Source organism: Aquarana catesbeiana, linkage group LG08 (assembly GCF_042186555.1).
Source record: "Aquarana catesbeiana isolate 2022-GZ linkage group LG08, ASM4218655v1, whole genome shotgun sequence".
Lineage (NCBI taxonomy): Eukaryota > Metazoa > Chordata > Amphibia > Anura > Ranidae > Aquarana > Aquarana catesbeiana.
Genome location: NC_133331.1, coordinates 11558107 through 11574593, shown reverse-complemented (window position 1 = coordinate 11574593; position 16487 = coordinate 11558107). Strand labels below are relative to the sequence as shown.

The window sequence follows — 16487 nt, the reverse complement described above, 5'->3', positions numbered from 1 at the left end:
GGCCGGTAGGTTAATTGGCTTCTATCTAAATTGGCCCTAGTATATGAATGTGAGTTGGGGACCTTAGATTGTAAGCTCCTTGAGGGCAGGGACTGATGTGAATGTACAATATATATGTAAAGAGCTGCGTAAATTAACGGTGCTATATTAGTACCTGAAATAAATAACAAAAATAAAATAATACTGTACAATATACTAATGACACTGGCTGGGAAGGGGTTAACATCACAGGGCAATCAAGGGGTTAACTGCATGCCTAACAAGTGTAATGTGTGTATTATTTGCTGCTTTTACTATCAGATCTGTCTGCTTTTTCTCCCTGAACTTCATTTCAGGGAGAAGAAACAAACAGATCACGGCCTCTGCACAGAGTTCTGTGTGTTTGTCAACACAGGACTCTGTGCTGTGATTGGCCACAGCCGCTCAGCAGGTTTCAGCCATAAATTTATTGGCTGAAATCTGCTGACAATCTTGTTGCTGTGTCCATTCGCAGCACGAGTCAGCAGGGGGCGGGCGCGTCCGCGCCGCCAAACCTCTACCGTGAGCAAGGTCAGCAAGAGGTTAAGCCAGGGGTGAATTTCATTACGGGCTGTCAGAAGCCATGGAATCAGACCGAGAAAGACGTACAGTTAAATCACACTTGTTTAATAATAAAAGTAAAAAGAACAAGCGTAGTCAAAACATAGCCAAAGTTCAGTAACCGGAACGGATAGTCAGCCAAGCCAGAAGTCAGGGATCAATATAGTGGAACAGCAAAGCAGGATCTGGAGCCAGAAGCGATGTCAGCAAAGCAAGTCTTGAACAGGATCGCAGGAGATCGTCTCTGTGATGTTGACCAAGGTGAAGGCAGAGCTCCTCTGGACTGGACGGCTTAAGTTGGCAGGACTGACGAGCAGGATCATCAACAGCTGAGTAACTGTGGAGAGAGATGGGAGCTGGCAATTAGCCGACAGCTGAGTGGCCAGCTCAGAGAAGGAAGGGCTGCATCAGCATTATGGGTCGCCCCCAAAGGGCCGGGTAGTATATGTAAAACTAGATGTCCTGAGCACTCCACCTCCCCCCCTTCCCTTACATCAGATGTCAAGAGCCCCCCCTCCCCCCACCACCATCAGAAATCAAGAGTCCCCCCCCCTCCCTTACATCACAGTGCACCCCCCCCTTACCTTGTGCAGCTGCTGGGAGTGAAGCTGGGAAGTAGAAAGTGAGTCTGGAGGAGGACCAGAGGAGAGCTGGAGTCAGCTGCCAGAGTCTGCTGAATGCTGAGAGCAGGGGAGGTGGAGATTAAGGGGTGCTGTGGCTGCACTGAGAGGTGCAGGATTTGTAGGAGGAGTTCTGTCCTCCTCTATGCTGATGAGATTTGTTGGTTGGGGGGGGGATGTGTTTCAGAGACAAGCCTCTCTGCAGGTGCCCAGAAAAGCCCAGGATCTGGGAGGAGGAGTTCTGTCCTCCTCTTTACTGCCAACTGTGCTGAGACAAGGTGGGGGTGGAGCCACAGCTGCGGGCGAGGTGTGAGGGCCACATGAAATGGCCTGGAGGGCCCAGGTTCTGCCCGCGGGCCTTGTGTGGGTTAAGCCTTTGGAAGTGAATTGTTTTATTACAAAGTATCAACTTACATGTATTAGCATTTCCCTTTACATTGATCGCGCCATTCTCTATAACACAAAAAACCCTCTAGGAACATTCGATTTCGCCCCATTCTCACAAAAGCTCATTACGTCACACCGAACGAACGTACATGCCGTTTCACCAGATGAATAGCTATGCAAATTCTTCAAAAATGGACCCCTTGGAGTGTAGTAGATATAACCGGAAGACTTCAAATACCATCCCCGGCCTCGGGATTGCTAGCAACGCGTAAGTCTCAAAAACGGCTACTGCTCCTTTAATGGTAAATTATAAAACGTTCGATATAAATCCCATTATTTATGTTGACTTTACTTATTTTCACGTCTTTCTAGTTGTCAGGAATTTATACAAGGTCATAATTCCCCATCCCCCCCCCCCCCCCCCCCATACAGCTCTGCCTGGTGTTTTACCTGCCGAATGTGCTCTGTGTGACCTTCCGATTACAAAGTGTGCGGCAAAAGACAGATTTATAAAGAACATAAATCGCCTCCATTAAATCTCCCACCAAAATTACTTTTTTCTAAACAGATGTTTATATTTTCGGCTGTTTTTCATCCGACCTTATCGGAGCCGCCTTTATTTGTTTTAATGGTTGCATGTAACTTATTTTGTTTCCTTGACTGGAAACATATTAAAACGACTCAACTAAACAAATGTTTTATAGGTCACTCATTAAATTAGCCGTTTTTTTGTAGAGATTTGTGCAGGAAAATAAAAAGTGTCGGCGAGTGAAAAAAAAACAAACACTGCCCCCCGGTGTCCAAAACAAAGCCTGACACCCAAATAGAATGTGTTACTGTAATATCAGAATTATTATAAATCGCTAATGAAAACAAACCCTGAACTACATATACTGTATAAATATTATATATATATATGATATTTATACAGTTTACACAAGATATATATATATATATATATTTTTTTTTTTTTTGTTTGTTCGGAATCCTTTTTAAATCTACACATACATTGTATTTCTTGTTTATTTCTGAAGAAGATAAAAATAGTGCAGTAGAAAAAGAGGGACATTGAAAGGTCAGCTGTACATTTGGGTTAAAAGTTTCCAATCAGCAGTGCAAGGCCAAGGGACTGATTTTCTCCCACCGACACCAATAATGGGGCACTATTCCTCCCACGGATACCAATGATGGGACACTATTCCTCCCACTGACACCAATGATGGGGCACTATTCCTCCCACTGACACCACTGATGGGGCACTATTCCTCCCACTGATACCAATGATGGGACACTATTCCTCCCACTGACACCAATGATGGGGCACTATTCCTCCCACTGACACCACTGATGGGGCACTATTCCTCCCACTGACACCAATGATGGGGCACTATTCCTCCCACTGATACCAATGATGGGGCACTATTCCTCCCACTGACACCACTGATGGGGCACTATTCCTCCCACTGACACCAATGATGGGGCACTATTCCTCCCACTGACACCAATGATGGGGCACTATTCCTCCCACTGACACCAATGATGGGGCACTATTCCTCCCACTGATACCACTGATGGGGCACTATTCCTCCCACTGATACCAATGACAGGACACTATTCCTCCCACTGACACCAGTGATGGGGCACTATTCCTCCCACTGATACCAATGACAGGACACTATTCCTCCCACTGACACCAAAGATGGGGCACTATTCCTCCCACTGATGGGACACTATTCCTCATACTGACCACCGGTGCTATATATATATATATATATATATATATATATATATTTTTTTTTTTTTTTTTTTACTCCCACTGAATTGGACTCAAAACATTATAAGCTGAATCAAGGCATAAAGGCTCAAATATCGAAATTCCACCAGTCAGAAACAAACCCTGAATTATGTGCTCAATAATCGCATTAACTACTTGCCGACGAGCCGCCGCCGTTATACTGCAGCTGTACGGCGGCCGCTTTAAGGGCTATATGGGGCGCATGCCCGCGTCGGCGCAGCCGATTTGCGTGGCCGGCGGCTGCAATGTCCGCCGACGACCCACGATCGCTCCTCAGAGAGCCAGAATGGGGATCTGTCAATGTAAAACAGACAGATCCCCGTTCTGTCAGGGAAGTAAAGAGAGATCGTCTGTTCCTAGTGATCAGGAACAGCGATCTCTCTCTACTCCCAGTCAGTCCCCTCCCCCCCCCACAGTTAGAAACACCTCCCTATGGAACACTTAACCCCTTGATCGCCCCCCTAGTGTTAACCCCTTCCCTGCCAGTGACATTTATACTGTGATTAGTAAGTATTTTTAGCTCTGATCGCTGTATAAATGTCACTGGTCCCAGAAAAGTGTCAAAAGTGTCCGATCTGTCCGCCGCAAGGTCGCAGTCCCGCTAAAAATCACTGATCGCCGCCGATACTAGTAAAGAAAACTATCAATATACACTTATTGCAATTTTTTTTAAACTAAAAATATGTAGAAGAATACATATTGGCCTAAACTGAAGAAGACAATTTTTATTTTTTTTTTGGATATTTATTATAGCAAAAAGTAAAATATTGTGTTTTTTCAAAATTGAAATCTTTTTCTGTTTAAAGCGCAAAAAAAAAAACAGCAAAAGAAAGCTCTATTTGTGGGAAAAAAAGGACGTCAATTTTGTTGGCCTGGTCAGGAAGGGGGTTTAAGTGGTTAAACAAAAGCAAAATTATGAGTAAAAAAAAATAAGGCCCGTGGTTTGTGGATTTTGCGGGTTTTTTTTTTGTAATTTTGAGTTTTTTCTTGTTTGTTTAATGTGATCGTTGAGACTACAATGTAGGTTTGGATTTTTTTGGTGCAGATATTTACTCCCATTGACCACCATGCCTGAGGCATTGTTTCCTCCCACTGATGTCGGGACATTTTCTTCTCCCACTGGCCATAGTCCGGACCCCCCTAAAGTCTAAAGGACAGTAAACTGGCCCTTTAATTAGAATTTTTTTTACAGTGGGAAGGAGAAGATGGAAAATTTGAAAAGGAACCTAAAGCTCCACCTGCTGACGGATAAAAAAGCCTAAATATTCATATGTAATAATATTTAATTAAAAAAAAAAAAAGGAACCTAAAGCTCCACCTGCTGGCGGGTAAAAAAGCCTAAATATTCATATATAATAATATTTCATTAAAAAAAAAGGAACCTAAAGCTCCACCTGCTGGGGGGTAAAAAAAAGCCTAAATATTCATATGTAATTATATTTAATTTTTTTAAAAAAAAAGGAACCTAAAGCTTCACATGCTGGCAGGTAAAAAAGCCTAAATATTCATATATAATAATATTTAAATAAAAAAAAAAAAGAACCTAAAGCTCCACCTGCTGGCGGGTAAAAAAAAGCCTAAATATTCATATGTAATAATATTTAATAAAAAAAAAAAAAGGAACCTAAAGCTCCACCTGCTGGCAGGTAAAAAAGCCTAAATATTCATATATAATAATATTTCATTAAAAAAAAAGGAACCTAAAGCTCCACCTGCTGGCGGGTAAAAAAAAAGCCTAAATATTCATATGTAATAATATTTAATTTTTTTTAAAAAAAGGAACCTAAAGCTTCACATGCTGGCAGGTAAAAAAGCCTAAATATTCATATAAAATAATATTTAAATAAAAAAAAAAAGAACCTAAAGCTCCACCTGCTGGCGGGTAAAAAAAGCCTAAATATTCATATGTAATAATATTTAATAAAAAAAAAAAAGGAACCTAAAGCTCCACCTGCTGGCAGGTAAAAAAGCCTAAATATTCATATATAATAATATTTCATTAAAAAAAAAGGAACCTAAAGCTCCACCTGCTGGCGGGTAAAAAAAAAGCCTAAATATTCATATGTAATAATATTTAATTTTTTTAAAAAAAAGGAACCTAAAGCTTCACATGCTGGCAGGTAAAAAAGCCTAAATATTCATATATAATAATATTTAATAAAAAAAAAAAAAAGGAACCTAAAGCTTCACCTGCTGACGGGTAAAAAAGCCTAAATATTCATATGTAATCATATTTAATTAAAAAAAAAAAGGAACCTAAAGCTTCACATGCTGGCGGGTAAAAAAGCCTAAATATTCACATGTAATAATATTTAATTAAAAAAAAAAAAAAATGTGATCGTTGAGACTACAATGTAGGTTTGGATTTTTTTGGTGCAAATATTTACTCCCATTGACCACCATGCCTGAGGCATTGTTTCCTCCCACTGATGTCGGGACATTTTCTTCTCCCACTGGCCATAGTCCGGACCCCCCTAAAGTCTAAAGGACAGTAAACTGGCCCTTTAATTAGAATTTTTTTTACAGTGGGAAGGAGAAGATGGAAAATTTGAAAAGGAACCTAAAGCTCCACCTGCTGACGGATAAAAAAGCCTAAATATTCATATGTAATAATATTTAATTAAAAAAAAAAAAAGGAACCTAAAGCTCCACCTGCTGGCGGGTAAAAAAGCCTAAATATTCATATATAATAATATTTCATTAAAAAAAAAGGAACCTAAAGCTCCACCTGCTGGGGGGTAAAAAAAAGCCTAAATATTCATATGTAATTATATTTAATTTTTTTAAAAAAAAAGGAACCTAAAGCTTCACATGCTGGCAGGTAAAAAAGCCTAAATATTCATATATAATAATATTTAAATAAAAAAAAAAAAGAACCTAAAGCTCCACCTGCTGGCGGGTAAAAAAAAGCCTAAATATTCATATGTAATAATATTTAATAAAAAAAAAAAAGGAACCTAAAGCTCCACCTGCTGGCAGGTAAAAAAGCCTAAATATTCATATATAATAATATTTCATTAAAAAAAAAGGAACCTAAAGCTCCACCTGCTGGCGGGTAAAAAAAAAGCCTAAATATTCATATGTAATAATATTTAATTTTTTTTAAAAAAAGGAACCTAAAGCTTCACATGCTGGCAGGTAAAAAAGCCTAAATATTCATATAAAATAATATTTAAATAAAAAAAAAAAGAACCTAAAGCTCCACCTGCTGGCGGGTAAAAAAAGCCTAAATATTCATATGTAATAATATTTAATAAAAAAAAAAAAAGGAACCTAAAGCTCCACCTGCTGGCAGGTAAAAAAGCCTAAATATTCATATATAATAATATTTCATTAAAAAAAAAGGAACCTAAAGCTCCACCTGCTGGCGGGTAAAAAAAAAGCCTAAATATTCATATGTAATAATAACGGAAAATTTATATCAAATACTTACCGTAATTTTCCTTTCCTGATGGACTCCATGGCAGCCTACGTATGGGTTAATCCCGCCTCTCATACCTCATAGGACCCCACTCCCATAAATCTTTGCTTCTAGACAGAGACTGTGTTCCGTAACTTAGCCTACTCCAGCAACTGGGAGGGAACTCCTGCTGCCATGGAGTCCATCAGGAAAGGAAAATTACGGTAAGTATTTGATATAAATTTTCCGTTTTCCTGACAGACTCCATGGCAGCCTACGTATGGGAAATAACTAGCCATACACACCCGGGTGGGCAATTGCTGGTTTAAAGAAAAAAAGGTTTAATTGGCACCATCAACAGATAATACGTGCAAACCAAATTTAACCGTAGACAAAGAAGCCGGTTCTACACAATAGTGTGTCATAAAAGTGTTAATTGATGACCATGAGGCCGCTTTACAGATTACATCTGGAGACGCATGTCGGGATGCTGCCCATGATGTAGAGACGCTCCTGGTAGAATGAGCGGTTACCGCCTCCGGAGGAGCCAAACCCTTAGACCTGTATGCCCATTGGATAGCTTGAACGATCCATGATGCGATGGTTCTAGAGGAAGCCCGTAAACCCTTGTTCTTGCCGTGAAAAAGCACAAACAGATAATCAGACTGGCGGAAAGAGGCTGTGGCTTCTAGGTATTGTTTCAGAACCTGCCCAACATCTAGAGGGTGAACATTAGAGTCCTCAGTGGATCTGAAAGTAGGGAGGACAATCTCCTGATTTTCATGGAAGATGGTTGTTACTTTAGGATTCGATCCTAACATGGGGATCAAGACTACCCGGTCTGGGAAGAAGGTAAGAAAAGGTTCTTTGTATCCTAGGGATCCAACTTCAGAAACTCTCTTGGCCGATGTTATGGCCACTAGAAAGACCACTTTGAGAGAAAGCTCTCTAATTGATGACTGATCCATATGCCGTATCTCCTTTTCTGAGAAGAAATCCAAGACGAGAGGAAGATCCCATTTAGAGAATCTTGGTCTTTTCTGAGGCCTAAGCCTCATTGCTCCCTTGAAGAACTGCCTAGTAAGGGGGGTGTCTGGCCCATGATATGCCTGTAAAGGCTGAGATTGCAGAAATCTGGACCCGCAAGGAACTCACCGATAGGGACAGATCCAGGCCAGTTTGTAGAAAACCTAGAACGTCCTGAATCCTTGGATTACTACAGGATCCATTGGTGGAAATCACATAATCCGCAAACTTCGCCCAAATCCTCTGATACACTCTGTTGGTGCCCGCTCTTCTGGCATTCAACAAAGTAGCAATAGCTGTACTTGGACAACCTAGTGCTTCCAACCTTCTCCTCTCAACCACCAAGCCATCAGATGGAGCTGGGATGGACAAGGGTGAAGAGACGCTCCCTGCAGCAGGAGATCTGGTCTGGATGGGAGAGGAACCGGCTCTCGGTAACTGAGCTGCATCAGGAGAGGAAACCATGGCCTGTTGGGCCAGAACGGAACAACTGCCAGCACCTCGACATTCTCCCACCTGAGCCTCGAAAGGAAACGAAGAATGACTGGAACTGGGGGAAAGGCATAGGCCCTGTGGAATTTCCACTGGTCCGTCAGGGCATCCACTCCGAAGGCCTGGGGACAGCGACACCTCGTGTAATATTTTCCCAGCTTGAAATTGCATGGGGATGCAAACAGGTCCACTTCCGGCATCATCCCTAGAGACAGGAGCCAATCGAAAACTTCGGCGTGGAGGGACCACTCGTTGTTGTCCAGGGTGACTCTTGAAAGGAAGTCTGCTTGGACATTCTGAATTCCTGGGAGATAAACAGCGGATAGATTTGTTAAGTTCGTCTGGGCCCAGGACATGATCGGGCTTACTTCCCTCAGTAAGGAGAGACTGCGGGTGCCCCCCTGTCTCTTGATGTATGATACTGCGGTCGTGTTGTCCAGTCTTAGGAGGACTGAGGCTCCTGATATCAGATGGAGAAAGGCTTGAAGGGCACGGAAGGCAGCTCTGAGCTCCAGGACATTTGAGACTATCCCTTGGGATGGGAAGTCCCACCTGCCTTGGGCTATCTCCGTCAGACAGAGAGCGCCCCATCCTCTGTTGCTCGCATCCGTTGTCACTGTAATCCAGGAGACAGGTGCTATGGAGTGACAATTGAGGAGGTTCTTCCGTAGCAGCCACCAGGGGAGGCCCTCCCGCATGGAGGTGGTTACCCGCACCAGATGGTCTCGAGACCCTGGATCCCATTGCTGGAGAAAACCCTTCTGAAAGGGCCGCATTCTCCACTGCGCCCACCTCACCATGGGGGCTGTGGCTACCATAGTGCCGATTATTTTGAGAGGCTCTGAGGAGAGTTGCTGACAATGCTAGGCGAATTCTCTCTCGAATTACCGGAATCTTCTCCAAAGGAAGAGAGATGGTGCTCTCCACTGTGTTGAATAGGGCTCCGAGGAACACTAGAGCTTGTGTCGGAACTAGGTGACTTCTCTCCCGGTTGAGTCCTTCTTTGATTAAGGATGCGACGGTCCTGGGGTAAGAATCCTGACTTGCCCCCAGTAGCACGGGAGATAGCAGAATCCAGTTTGTTTCCGAAGAGTGAGGAGCCTTCGAAAGGAATCCTGCACCAGGCCTGCTTAGAGGCAGGGTCTGCAACCCATGGACGTAACCAGAGGGCACGTTTTGCTGTAACTGATGAAAGCATGACACGTGCCACGAGACGAATAATGTCGATGGATGCTTCTCCCAGGAAGACCGAAGCCAGCTTCAGCTCATGTACTGGAGATCTCTTGAATAAGTCCTCAGACACACTTCCTAGAGCTGCACCAACATCATCCGTCCAAGATTCCATAGCTTTTGACAAAGCTGCAAGGGCCAGAGCCGGTTTACAAGCCATCCCTGCCGTGATATAGATACGTTTTAAGTCCGTATCAATCTTCCTCTCCAGACCATCCTTGAAAGAGACGGTATCCTCTAGAGGTAGCGTAACATGTCTCACCAGCCTCATAAGAGCTGCATCGACAAGGGGGGCTGATTCAAGATGTTTTACTTCATCATTCTTGAAAGGGTACATCTTTGCAACCTTGGAAATCGAGGAGTTTTCCCTATCAACTTTACCCCATTCATCCGAGATGATTTCACCCAGTTCACCCAGGAAGGGGAAGTTCGGGCGATCCTTCTTAAGGTGTTTAAAGTATTTCCTCTGTTTAGAGGGTGCTTCTACTGGTTCTTCCCATCTCAATGCGTCTTTAACCGCTCTGACCAGCTGGGGAACCAGGGAGAAGTCAAAACCAGCCCCAGGTTCAATTATCTCTGCTTCGCTGTCCGAGGAACCGCTAAAAGAGAGACTATGATGAGATGGGCCTGGAACTTCGGACTCAATTTCTTCAGCAACTGGAGCTATAACAGAAGGAGGAATTACTGCCCGGTCAAAATCTGCCTTGTTAAGAGATTCTTGGACCACTTTCCTGACCAGAGCCTCCACTTGCTGGTCCTCAGCCCCTCTCTCCTTCGTGGCTCTTGAAAAGCACAACTCACAGAGAGATTTACCCTCTGGGACCTGAGTTTTACATCCCCAGCAAGCTCTCCTCTCAGGGCGGCTGGAATGGCGGGGGGAATGATGGTTAGATTTAGACCTTGACCCCTCTTTGCGGTGTCTGGAAGATGACCTAGTACGTCTAGAACCCGACGTAGACTGGTGATGATGAGACCTAGACTGGTCCTTTTCTTTATGTGCCGATAACTGTGGTTCAGACCTAGAAGGGCTGCAGGGGAGAAAAAGAATACTTTGTTCCTAAATAGTACCCCAACCAATACAGGCAGAATGAAAATAAAAATACTTCATCCTACCTGCGGTGTAAGGGTTGGCCACAAGGGGGCGGTGACACATCCATGGCGACAGAAACAAAAGACTGCAAACAATCAATAAGAGACAAATAACTATGTATACTTTCAGCTTTCTCTTTCCCCTATTTGGAGAAAGAGACCTAGACACAGGAAGGTACAGCAAAGCTCCTTACCTCAGAAGCCAGAGAGATGGACACAGGGAAGCCGCTGCCTAAGCGAAAGAGCAACCCAAACCATAGCTGTATGTGACAGCTATTTGAATCTGCCGCCTGTGATGACGTCATCGCGGCCACAGCGTCCCTACGCTGTGACCGACGCCGCTCCACGGCGCTCGCGCGCATGCGCAGTCGCCGTCATCACGCGCGGACTGCGCAGGCGCGAACCAAGCCTCGATCTCAATCGAGACTTCGCAGCTGCGCAGTCGGAGCGGGGAAGCGGCGGACTGGAACGCAGATGCGTCCCAGCCGCCATGGCCACTAGGAAGCAATTTAAAAGACAAGACAACACACACAACAGGCTGCCAAACTCAAAAACAGAAGAGCATACATTACCACGGCACCTGAGGGGATCCATCCTGGAAATGGGAGCAAGAGGAGCGCTCACCGCACGCCCGGGGTAATCATGAAGGAGGCCTCCCGCTAATAGCTGGGACGTTTGGCCGCAATGCCGCTTCCCAGCCAATGGCCGGTACAATCAGCTCTTCCAGGCATCAGAGTGCACCCCGTATGTCCGCCCTGCTAATAGCTGGGGAAGCTGGACCTCAATAAGACACCGCCATCATTAAAACGTGCGAACCACCAGGACTGGATCAACAAAACTTTCATAAGGTAAGATACACCTTGGTCCTAGGAGGAGGACAAAAAAGGAACACAGTCTCTGTCTAGAAGCAAAGATTTATGGGAGTGGGGTCCTATGAGGTATGAGAGGCGGGATTAACCCATACGTAGGCTGCCATGGAGTCTGTCAGGAAATTTAATTTTTTTAAAAAAAAGGAACCTAAAGCTTCACATGCTGGCAGGTAAAAAAGCCTAAATATTCATATATAATAATATTTAATAAAAAAAAAAAAAAGGAACCTAAAGCTTCACCTGCTGACGGGTAAAAAAGCCTAAATATTCATATGTAATCATATTTAATTAAAAAAAAAAAGGAACCTAAAGCTTCACATGCTGGCGGGTAAAAAAGCCTAAATATTCACATGTAATAATATTTAATTAAAAAAAAAAAAAATGTGATCGTTGAGACTACAATGTAGGTTTGGATTTTTTTGGTGCAAATATTTACTCCCATTGACCACCATGCCTGAGGCATTGTTTCCTCCCACTGATGTCGGGACATTTTCTTCTCCCACTGGCCATAGTCCGGACCCCCCTAAAGTCTAAAGGACAGTAAACTGGCCCTTTAATTAGAATTTTTTTTACAGTGGGAAGGAGAAGATGGAAAATTTGAAAAGGAACCTAAAGCTCCACCTGCTGACGGATAAAAAAGCCTAAATATTCATATGTAATAATATTTAATTAAAAAAAAAAAAAGGAACCTAAAGCTCCACCTGCTGGCGGGTAAAAAAGCCTAAATATTCATATATAATAATATTTCATTAAAAAAAAAGGAACCTAAAGCTCCACCTGCTGGGGGGTAAAAAAAAGCCTAAATATTCATATGTAATTATATTTAATTTTTTAAAAAAAAAAGGAACCTAAAGCTTCACATGCTGGCAGGTAAAAAAGCCTAAATATTCATATATAATAATATTTAAATTAAAAAAAAAAAGAACCTAAAGCTCCACCTGCTGGCGGGTAAAAAAAAAGCCTAAATATTCATATGTAATAATATTTAATAAAAAAAAAAAAAGGAACCTAAAGCTCCACCTGCTGGCAGGTAAAAAAGCCTAAATATTCATATATAATAATATTTCATTAAAAAAAAAGGAACCTAAAGCTCCACCTGCTGGCGGGTAAAAAAAAAAGCCTAAATATTCATATGTAATAATATTTAATTTTTTTTAAAAAAAGGAACCTAAAGCTTCACATGCTGGCAGGTAAAAAAGCCTAAATATTCATATAAAATAATATTTAAATAAAAAAAAAAAGAACCTAAAGCTCCACCTGCTGGCGGGTAAAAAAAGCCTAAATATTCATATGTAATAATATTTAATAAAAAAAAAAAAAGGAACCTAAAGCTCCACCTGCTGGCAGGTAAAAAAGCCTAAATATTCATATATAATAATATTTCATTAAAAAAAAAGGAACCTAAAGCTCCACCTGCTGGCGGGTAAAAAAAAAGCCTAAATATTCATATGTAATAATATTTAATTTTTTTAAAAAAAAGGAACCTAAAGCTTCACATGCTGGCAGGTAAAAAAGCCTAAATATTCATATATAATAATATTTAATAAAAAAAAAAAAAAAGGAACCTAAAGCTTCACCTGCTGACGGGTAAAAAAGCCTAAATATTCATATGTAATCATATTTAATTAAAAAAAAAAAGGAACCTAAAGCTTCACATGCTGGCGGGTAAAAAAGCCTAAATATTCACATGTAATAATATTTAATTAAAAAAAAAAAAAAATGTGATCGTTGAGACTACAATGTAGGTTTGGATTTTTTTGGTGCAAATATTTACTCCCATTGACCACCATGCCTGAGGCATTGTTTCCTCCCACTGATGTCGGGACATTTTCTTCTCCCACTGGCCATAGTCCGGACCCCCCTAAAGTCTAAAGGACAGTAAACTGGCCCTTTAATTAGAATTTTTTTTACAGTGGGAAGGAGAAGATGGAAAATTTGAAAAGGAACCTAAAGCTCCACCTGCTGACGGATAAAAAAGCCTAAATATTCATATGTAATAATATTTAATTAAAAAAAAAAAAAGGAACCTAAAGCTCCACCTGCTGGCGGGTAAAAAAGCCTAAATATTCATATATAATAATATTTCATTAAAAAAAAAGGAACCTAAAGCTCCACCTGCTGGGGGGTAAAAAAAAGCCTAAATATTCATATGTAATTATATTTAATTTTTTTAAAAAAAAAGGAACCTAAAGCTTCACATGCTGGCAGGTAAAAAAGCCTAAATATTCATATATAATAATATTTAAATAAAAAAAAAAAAGAACCTAAAGCTCCACCTGCTGGCGGGTAAAAAAAAAGCCTAAATATTCATATGTAATAATATTTAATAAAAAAAAAAAAAGGAACCTAAAGCTCCACCTGCTGGCAGGTAAAAAAGCCTAAATATTCATATATAATAATATTTCATTAAAAAAAAAGGAACCTAAAGCTCCACCTGCTGGCGGGTAAAAAAAAAAGCCTAAATATTCATATGTAATAATATTTAATTTTTTTTAAAAAAAGGAACCTAAAGCTTCACATGCTGGCAGGTAAAAAAGCCTAAATATTCATATAAAATAATATTTAAATAAAAAAAAAAAGAACCTAAAGCTCCACCTGCTGGCGGGTAAAAAAAGCCTAAATATTCATATGTAATAATATTTAATAAAAAAAAAAAAAGGAACCTAAAGCTCCACCTGCTGGCAGGTAAAAAAGCCTAAATATTCATATATAATAATATTTCATTAAAAAAAAAGGAACCTAAAGCTCCACCTGCTGGCGGGTAAAAAAAAAGCCTAAATATTCATATGTAATAATATTTAATTTTTTTAAAAAAAAGGAACCTAAAGCTTCACATGCTGGCAGGTAAAAAAGCCTAAATATTCATATATAATAATATTTAATAAAAAAAAAAAAAAGGAACCTAAAGCTTCACCTGCTGACGGGTAAAAAAGCCTAAATATTCATATGTAATCATATTTAATTAAAAAAAAAAAGGAACCTAAAGCTTCACATGCTGGCGGGTAAAAAAGCCTAAATATTCACATGTAATAATATTTAATTAAAAAAAAAAAAAAATGTGATCGTTGAGACTACAATGTAGGTTTGGATTTTTTTGGTGCAAATATTTACTCCCATTGACCACCATGCCTGAGGCATTGTTTCCTCCCACTGATGTCGGGACATTTTCTTCTCCCACTGGCCATAGTCCGGACCCCCCTAAAGTCTAAAGGACAGTAAACTGGCCCTTTAATTAGAATTTTTTTTACAGTGGGAAGGAGAAGATGGAAAATTTGAAAAGGAACCTAAAGCTCCACCTGCTGACGGATAAAAAAGCCTAAATATTCATATGTAATAATATTTAATTAAAAAAAAAAAAAGGAACCTAAAGCTCCACCTGCTGGCGGGTAAAAAAGCCTAAATATTCATATATAATAATATTTCATTAAAAAAAAAGGAACCTAAAGCTCCACCTGCTGGGGGGTAAAAAAAAGCCTAAATATTCATATGTAATTATATTTAATTTTTTTAAAAAAAAAGGAACCTAAAGCTTCACATGCTGGCAGGTAAAAAAGCCTAAATATTCATATATAATAATATTTAAATAAAAAAAAAAAAGAACCTAAAGCTCCACCTGCTGGCGGGTAAAAAAAAAGCCTAAATATTCATATGTAATAATATTTAATAAAAAAAAAAAAGGAACCTAAAGCTCCACCTGCTGGCAGGTAAAAAAGCCTAAATATTCATATATAATAATATTTCATTAAAAAAAAAGGAACCTAAAGCTCCACCTGCTGGCGGGTAAAAAAAAAGCCTAAATATTCATATGTAATAATATTTAATTTTTTTTAAAAAAAGGAACCTAAAGCTTCACATGCTGGCAGGTAAAAAAGCCTAAATATTCATATAAAATAATATTTAAATAAAAAAAAAAAGAACCTAAAGCTCCACCTGCTGGCGGGTAAAAAAAGCCTAAATATTCATATGTAATAATATTTAATAAAAAAAAAAAAAGGAACCTAAAGCTCCACCTGCTGGCAGGTAAAAAAGCCTAAATATTCATATATAATAATATTTCATTAAAAAAAAAGGAACCTAAAGCTCCACCTGCTGGCGGGTAAAAAAAAAGCCTAAATATTCATATGTAATAATATTTAATTTTTTTAAAAAAAAGGAACCTAAAGCTTCACATGCTGGCAGGTAAAAAAGCCTAAATATTCATATATAATAATATTTAATAAAAAAAAAAAAAAGGAACCTAAAGCTTCACCTGCTGACGGGTAAAAAAGCCTAAATATTCATATGTAATCATATTTAATTAAAAAAAAAAAGGAACCTAAAGCTTCACATGCTGGCGGGTAAAAAAGCCTAAATATTCACATGTAATAATATTTAATTAAAAAAAAAAAAAAATGTGATCGTTGAGACTACAATGTAGGTTTGGATTTTTTTGGTGCAAATATTTACTCCCATTGACCACCATGCCTGAGGCATTGTTTCCTCCCACTGATGTCGGGACATTTTCTTCTCCCACTGGCCATAGTCCGGACCCCCCTAAAGTCTAAAGGACAGTAAACTGGCCCTTTAATTAGAATTTTTTTTACAGTGGGAAGGAGAAGATGGAAAATTTGAAAAGGAACCTAAAGCTCCACCTGCTGACGGATAAAAAAGCCTAAATATTCATATGTAATAATATTTAATTAAAAAAAAAAAAAGGAACCTAAAGCTCCACCTGCTGGCGGGTAAAAAAGACAAAATATTCATATATGATAATATTTCATTTAAAAAAAAAGGAACCTAAAGCTCCACCTGCTGGCAGGTAAAAAATCCTAAATATTCATATCTAATATTTATATATAATAATATTTAATTTTAAAAAAAAACATTTTTTTTTCCAACCCATAAATAAAAAGAAAAAAAGGAACAAAACCACAATACATTCCCTTTAAATTAATGTATTCTTCTGACCCAAACATATATACATTAATATCCCAAAAACGCAATGAATTAGACTCATTACT

General features: G+C 39.7%; 1 long non-coding RNA gene across 1 annotated transcript in view; it reads right to left on the bottom strand.

Annotated features, from left to right (window-relative positions):
* Positions 1-624: 624 nt before the first annotated feature.
* Positions 625-16487, bottom strand: part of LOC141105215 (uncharacterized) — a 97408-nt gene continuing 81545 nt past the window's right edge. The window contains exon 4 of the long non-coding RNA XR_012235542.1: positions 625-916. This is a non-coding gene — a long non-coding RNA (uncharacterized lncRNA). The remainder of the gene's footprint in view (positions 917-16487) is intronic.